An 8,328-nucleotide genomic window follows, 5' to 3' on the forward strand; every position below is an offset into this window, starting at 1 on the left:
GGGCTGACGGGCGGGCTGGGGCTGCCAGGCGGGCCGAGGGCAGGCCCCGGACCGGAGTGGGTCGGGTTTGGGAGCTGCCGCATGACCAGGAAGGTGGCTGCGCAGCTATTCATGCCATGGGGGAAAGAGGGAATACGTTTGCTAGGGTGAAAAACAAGTTCCCAAACCAAAAACGAAACTAAGAAAACACATTCCACCCCCAAAAATAATCAAGTCATTAAAAAACGCACCGTGTCCATTGTTTCACGAAGAATCACAGAATACTGATTGGGAAAGACCTCTAAGATCGTCCGATTTAGGACCGAACACCACCTTGTCATGCAGGACGCCAAAACGGTGTCCCACAACCAGTCTTTCCTTAAACACCTCCAGGGACAATGACTCCACCATCTCCCTGGGCAGCCCATCCCAATGCCCAATCAGGCTTTTCGTTAGGAATTTCTTCCTGAAGCCCAACCTAGACTTCCCCTGGCACAGCTTAAGACTGTCGTCTCATCCTGCCGCTTGTTACCTGGAAGAAAACACCAATCCCCATCCCCTATGTCTACAAATTCTTTTAATTTGCTTTATTGAAAAATCACTTTTTCTCCTCCCAAAGTGAAAACTTAATGCATAGGAAACACCTTCCTGTCATAGCATCAGGGTCTTTTGTGGTMCAATGAACAAGGCTAATGATATGCAAAACCTTTTACCTTACTAACACTACTCATGCCAGCACTTGAGAAGGATAAATATATGCCAGTCATCTGGGAATGCCCCACTGGAATAGTGTGAAATTTTTTTAAGAAAGATGCAGTAGTAATTCTGGATTGACCTAATTTGATAACCTGATGCACATGCCTACTAAACCACAGCTTTTGCTCTTGCTTTCAGACACAATATTAATGGAATCACAGAATCAAAGAGTGGTTTGAGTTCAAAGGGTCTTTAGAGATCATCTGGTTACAACCCTCATTGCTGTGAACRGGGATAGCTTCTACTAGAACAGTTTGCTCAAAGCCCTGTCCAGCTTGGTGTTGAACAGAGCCAGGGGTGGTGCATCCACAACTTTTCTGGGCAACCTGCTCCAGTGCCTCACTCTCACAGTAAAGAATTGTGTCCTAACATCTAATCTAAACTTGCCCTCTTTCAGTTTAAAACCATTGCCTCTTGTCTTGTCACTATCTGCCTATATAAAATCTCCCTCTTTTTCCTTCTCATCAGTCCCCTTAAGGTACTGGAAGGCCATAGTGAAATGTTCCTGAAGCCTTCTCCATGCTGAACAACTTCAGCTATCTCAGCTTTTCCTTTTACTTCTCTAACTATAAAAATAACACTGGGAAAAAGGAGAGTTAGCAAGTGGTGTTGAAGCAGGGGGTGAAGATAAGACTGGGAAAAGTTCATGTAAGGAGACTGTGCCCTTGCACGCTGTGTGGAAGGGGAAGAATGCTGAGAGAGAAGGTTATGGGATTTGCCTACTAGTTTCACAAAGCAAATTAATATAGGGGAGAGTTAAAAATGTAATAGTCCAGCCACCTAATATAAGAGCTTTGCTTAGCAATAACTATATGGCCTAAAGCCCTTATAGCTCCCCCAGTTACATGGAAGGGGCAGAACACTGAGAGAGAAGGTTATGAGATTTTCCTGCTCATTTCATAAAGCAAAGCAATATAGGGAGGAGTTAAGAATGTAATAGCCTTGGCAGATGATAAAAGGACACATTTTGCTTTGCATAGCAATAACAGCATGGCCTTAAAGCCCTTATACCTTCCCTAGTTATACTTACACTTACGCTACATTTCAATGCTGAACTTTTTTATTAGCTCCCACTCACCTCTGCCTTTTAATTGTAGTTATTATTCCTCATTATTAAAGTTTTGCTGAGTTTCGTGTTTCCAGTAAGTATTGACCATCTCTGTTTCCTTCTTCATTACACCCTCTACTTTCTTCATCCATCACCTTTATGCTTCATGGCAGTCCTCTGGAAGAAGCCCTTGATTAAGTGTTGCCCTCACTTCCTGTTGTATACTCCCTGAAACCTATTAGTTGTTCTATGAGGAATCTCATTCCAATTTCCAAGGTCATGCCTGCCTTATTATGTGTTTGCTATTATCTCCTATGCTCTGTTTGTATTATGAACATACCTTTTCCCTTTGTGTACTTGCAACATACCTGAAATTTGAAAACACCCCACCACTTATCTGATGTAACCACATCTAGGTTGGAAGTGACAGGGCTGTACCAATCTAAGCACAGTGTTGACATAAACACGTAGGAGGAATTTCAGCCAAGAGTTGCAGGCTTAAACCCTACTCTTCCAGAAAGCTACCAGAGAATTTTACTGTTCATGGAGAGGARATAGGATACTTGTTTCAAAAACCTTTGTTGGAAAACCAAACACATTAAAACTGCATGGAAATTAGTGGGCAAGACTTTTTTGTAAGACCAAGTGAAAACGGCATCACAGAATTCCCCAGCTGTCACTACCAACCACAGCACTGTCACAGAGGGGAGTGAGGTTTGGAAGGAGCTACAGTCTGCTGTGCTGTAATTATTCATGCTTTTTTGAATAATCCTGTGGGCTTTTCAGTTAGAGATAYGATTTTCCCTCACTGCCTCTCTTCCTTCTTCCTATGGTGGATTTGATTTTGGAGTTCTTCAATTGTAAAAAAAAATCCTACAAAGTACATAAATCCTATAAAGTACATATAAACTTCAAGCAAGAAGACTGTGTAAGAAGCTCAAGGAACAGCTAAGTTGAAAATACCAAAGCCAGTAATTTTTAACCATGAATGGATAATGCGTTTTCTGTTTTGTTTCCAAACTTCAGTACTAAGCAATCAAATACTTATAAAGCCACTCCACTCAATCCAAATCCTCTTAAGAACAAAGAGAGCTATTTATTATTATAGCTTAGAATTAATCTGCCCTTTATATACTAGGTATAAGGCACATGGGCATTTCAAGGTTTCCAAGAACTATTTTCTCTGCTGTAAAATCTTTAATAATTCAACAATAAAGCAATGAAGGATGTATGAACACCTCAAGGAGAGCAATTTTTGCAGGTATCAGGCAGAATTCTTCAAGAAGTGCTGAAATCCAAAGTGCATTGAAAGAACACTGTGTTAGAGAAGTCAAAATAGTACAAAAGACAACTGGATAACAAACTGATAAATACACTGTACATGCAGGATGAATCAACAAAAATTGTAACTCATGTGCTATTGAAAAAAACAGGCAGTCTGTATTTTGTGGTACCGTGGTATCCTGTGAGCTTAAGAGACTGATTTCCAGAACTTCCCTTTTCACATYTATAGCTACTGTCTGTAAACACTGTGGATATACAGCCATTTTGAAAAGCCTGTCCTAAATGATCCACTGAATCTAAGGTAAAGACTAACMCCTTGAGTTCCAGGCTAGTCTTTAAACACAGGAGACACCCTTCATTGATTCACACAGTTCCAGAAGCACATGAATATTTGTGAAGCTATTCACATTCCACATTCAGTAGTACTTCCTCTAACAGACATAGCCTTAATAAAATGACATGAGAATGCTTGTTAAAGGGTAGTTTTGTGGCTTAATCATAAATCAAATGTTATGCTCCTCCCAGCCTTGTCTCACATCACTGAATTTACTGGGCTTCCAACTCCAACCCAGAAAAATCACCATGATCATTGCTTAAGCTCCAGCAGGAATATCATGACTAAGAAAAAACTGCCCTTGGGAAACTGTGTTGAGCATTATTTTTATTCAGAGTTTTAGTATTAGGTTCATCCTTGTTCATCACAGCAAGCTCAAGCTCTGTGGTATCTTTGTACCTTGGCAGACAAGGAGCATTGTCACTGTTTTTTAGGCACTGATTATCTCAGCACAGCAATTACAGAGCTATGCAAAGGGCTGTAATTTTTGGAGATGAGCTTTCAGCAGTTACCAGTTTCTTCTTTGTCATGCACTCTACCAGTGGCCTTTGTTCTGAGGATGCTGCTGACTTCTGGACTGCAGCACCCAAAGCACTGATTAAGTCCAGTTAGAAGCACTCCCCAAACCCTTCTGAGCAAGCRTTTTTTAACTTGGCCTAAGTAAGCTAAGCCAGAATGTTTCTAGCATGATCTCACACAGGGTTGCATCAGAACAGGAGTTCCCACCAGGACTGGGAATATTAGGGAAGGCCTAACAACATCCATCCTGTTATTGCTTCCAAAATTCTCATGGCAATGAGCATTGCTCTGGGGTTGTAATGGTCTTTGCATCAAAGACTCTCAAAGTCAGCTGCCATTGTCTTTTACTGTTACACCTGGACAAGAATGAGGCATTCCTAAAACGTAGCTGTAGTTGGGACAAAACATAGCTTGCATTACTTGTACAATAAGTACAATAACATACTAGTGCATGGTAACATGTTATAATGGCTCCACATGGATCTTTGTTTAAACATGAAAAACTCTAGGCAGTTTGAAAGTTGTGTAACTGAAATACGTTTCCGTCCAAAGACATAGTTTTAGCTGAATTTTGGTTCAGTTCACATCTGATTCAGGTGGTTTTTGCATCTCTTCTCAAAAGTGAGAGCACTTCCCAAGGGTAGCATGTTGTTTTGCCAGGGTGTATAGTATGTTGTTTTGGTCTCATTCAAGATAAACAGAAACAATAGGAAAARAAAAAAACGAACAGAAACAAAAAAGGAAGGAAATATTTGTGATTGGTAATTTCTGATTGTTCATGTCTGAATATTTTTGCATGACTAAATTGAGAATCAAATGAGTTTTTCATCTCATAAATGGCGAGTAGTCAGAATGATTTCACCCAAGGGTTTCCAACTATTTCTAATGCTTGTTCTTGCCTGCCATTTAAACAGATGAAAGTTAAAGAAGAAAAGCTTAAGAGAATTATGAGAGGGATGCATATAATTCAAAACAGACCAAATATGGGTCTAGGCTTTATATTTTGCTGAACCACATCATTCTGASAGCTTAATTTGGGTAAACTGTAATTGTTTTACAAGGAACAAAGGAACATTGTAATAAGGAACAAAGTCAGACAATGGGACAAATTAAATTTAAAAATTGTAACATGTACTGGATCCACTTTGGTGGGATCTCTTTTCAAGGTTCACACTTTTATTATGTACATTTCTCTTTCAGGGAATTTCTGCCAAAATTTTTCCATGATCAAAAGTTTAGGTCTTCTTTCCAGAAAATTTGATCTTATTCTTAATGACAGTCAACAAGGCTTCATTTTCTAAGGCCAGACTACAGGTTTTACCTTTTGCAACTCTAGGTGTGTTGCATATCTAAAAGAAAACTAAGAAAATGTTACTAGTACAGTTTTACATATCAATTTACCTAAGAGGGTGAAATAGTACAGAAAAGGTGCAGATTTGCAGGGATAGCTTGCACTACAACCAAATTACTGAGCCTTTTTCCAGTGTYAACTACTAGTGTGTTTGTACAAGACCTAAAGAACTATAGGCTTCTTCCAGGCACATTTTCCCTTCTAGCTGAAGTATTTCCTAGTCAAAGCATGCAAAGATTTTATGGGACATTAAGCAGGACCATGTCTGAGCTTTTGCAAGATGCCTTATCTGATTAATCTTCTCCCTTTGCCTGAAGACTCAGTAGCAATTTTTCATTTGCAAATCTTTCATTTGCACAATGTGTAACTGCCCCCTCAGATTCTAAACTTCCCTTTAGAGACTGTGAAGGGAATCTTGTCAATTAACTCTAAAATTAATTTCAGAAGTTTTAAATTTCTATTTTATAGGTTTAGAAGGCTGATTACAGAAGTACTTCTGCAGAAAAAAAGACGTTTATCTTTCAAAGAAAAACGAGATGCATTTGATATCAGTGTAAATTTCATTATCTTGGAAATACACAAGATTTATATCTATCTTAAAAAAAACCCCTCTTTTGAACTGTTATAGTTTAGTTGTGAAATCTAAAGAAAGGAATTTCTTTCAACTAACTTGCCTTTAAATTTTAGTAGTAGATAACATCCTTCTGTCCTTGAGATCAGAAAGGTATGAGCCATCTGGGCAATCCCTATAGATATTTTATGCTATAGTCACAATGTTGGAAAATATAGCAGTTAAAAAAAGAATATATWACTTTAATCAAAGATCTTGTTCACCTTTGCCCCGGAGTAGGGTGCTAAAATTTTTTTCAGGTCATTGTTCCACCAGGTGAGGCCTGATGAACTTAACATCTCAACAGACAGGGAGTAGCACAAAGGATAAGGGCCATCAAGGGCTGTTAACAGAACATCAGCTCCAAACCTCACCCCTGGTGTGGTCGGAGGCACCTGGTCTGGGAAAAGAGAGATGGAGAAGAAAACGTAATTACCATCGGAAGAGAAGAAATCCAGATCCAAATGGAACCCAGATACTAAGAGCTACACAATATTGAACCAATGAACATCAAACAATTAAAGTTCTGTGRATTTTGACTGTATAAAGTTTGGGAAGAAACACCCGGGTTATCTGCGGACTGAATGATTTCTATGGCACATCCTGGCCAGAACAACATCCTGGCCAGAAAACAAATATTAAGAATGTTGTTATAAAGTTTTTGTCTATCCTGCACTTTCGGTGACAACCAGATACTCATCCATACACTTTGGCTTAATTTAAAAAAAAAGGAATGGAAGAAAAGGAAAGAAATAATTCTGAAGATAGACTGACTTGAAAACACTCCAAATGAGTGTTTGGAAAGTTTGATGTCTTTTTAAGCAAGAAGAGGGTGAACTAATGGACGAATTTTCACCACTCCAAAAACAATGTAACACCATAAATTTTGTTATTTATTTTATGATTAAGGTGTCCACTCAAAGAGATGGATATAGCCTATAGACTATAGTATGGTTACTGTTTTTTTGACTTTCAAATCTACATATAAAAGTGTCTTTGGTCTTTAGAATATGTTCTTCCTCAGGTAACAAGCTATTATTTCTTCTTTTTTTAAATTATTTTTTTCTCCTCCAAGAGTCTTAGTCATGCGCAAGCAACTCATTTTGTCCTGTACACAGAACAAATAGAGAAAAGAAGACAAGACCATAATGTGCATGTTTATTGAGCAGACAGCTGTGACACAATGTTCTGCCCAGGGTGCCAGCAGACATGTCCTGCTGAGGAGTTCCTCCATATTCCAACCTTATTCAAGCCTGACAATGATTGTTCTTGACAGCACCCGAGGGTCTTGTCCCCATCTTACCCTTTATACYATCTCCATAGATTACCCCTAGCCACAATTTTTCTGCAATTTAAAGGGCTTTCTATTACACCAAGGAAACAAACTCCTTGTTGAAAACTGGCTGTTGCCCTTTCTTGAGGATATACGTAATGAAAGTTCAGTTTTGCCAGGATGAGTGCCAGAGACTGTCCATTACATTTGTTCTTCTCCTGCCAAGAGTCAGTGAACAGTGTGCATTCTGGACTGCATTTTGGCTACAAGTGTCTGCACCTAACATAAACTGAATGTAAATTTTTCAGTTTGCTTTGCAGGGGACCACTTTTGTTTCTTGCTTTTGGCAAAGTTGTGCCGAAGAGGATCAATGCTGTGTGTGTCAGTCACTGAGGTGTCCTGAGTGGGGAGATCATAAAGTAATATTGTTTAGGTAACAAAGCTGACTGGAAGAATTTTGCTTCAAGTGCTTTCAGGTAAGAAAAACTTTCGTGTACAGCTAGACTTTTCCTTAGTTAACTCCACGGAGGGTGCCAGGCTCTCCAGACAGGTCAGTGAGAGCCTTCTTAACTATCAATATAATGCAAGCCAGTTTGCCTATACAAAAATATAGCACTTAGGGTCCTGTAGAGTCATCCAGAGAAAGGTGTTTTGACCCTCTTACATTGTTTTGTGTCATGCGCTACTTATGATCTTTGTCCCTTATATCCTTATATCCTTATATCCAGACCAACAAGTCTGATTTGTCTTGAGTAGCTGAATAGATGTGATGGAGTGCTCCACACTATGTAGCACCCAAAACTCTAAGACAAGTTGCCAGTAAGCAGTGCCTGTCCAGAAGAAAACCACTTTCTATCTCCCTAGTAAAGAGTGTATAAAATCAAAGGGCTTGGGAAATCACAYTTATGGAAAATTAGGGCTAACATAGATTGTAATGCAAGCAATAAGCAAATAACATTCTACAGGATACTGGCTCTTCCTTTGGCACAAAAAGGAGCCCTAACATATTGAGGTTTTTGTAAAATTTTTTTTGGTTGAAGGATGCTGCTGCAAAGAGTGGAATGTTGCTGATGGGGCAAGGAGAACACAATATAATATGTTCTGCTGAGTGCTTATGATCTCTGATCCTGATTATTGACAGCTGTAGGTGGGTCTTTTCAATATTTGCAGTATC

The 8,328-nt window shown here is 39.2% G+C and overlaps 1 protein-coding gene across 1 annotated transcript in view; it reads right to left on the minus strand.

Moving 5' to 3' along the window:
• The window catches only part of SNAPC3 (small nuclear RNA activating complex polypeptide 3), an 18,301-nt gene extending 18,003 nt beyond the window's left edge, over window positions 1–298 (minus strand). The window contains exon 1 of the mRNA XM_057379653.1: window positions 231–298. The gene's annotated coding sequence lies outside the window, so the exon portion shown is untranslated. The remainder of the gene's footprint in view (window positions 1–230) is intronic.
• Between the last annotated feature and the right edge of the window lie 8,030 nt (window positions 299–8,328).

Source organism: Malurus melanocephalus, unplaced genomic scaffold (genome assembly GCF_030028575.1).
Source record: "Malurus melanocephalus ecotype Western Australia unplaced genomic scaffold, MMel_1.1 scaffold_414, whole genome shotgun sequence".
Lineage (NCBI taxonomy): Eukaryota > Metazoa > Chordata > Aves > Passeriformes > Maluridae > Malurus > Malurus melanocephalus.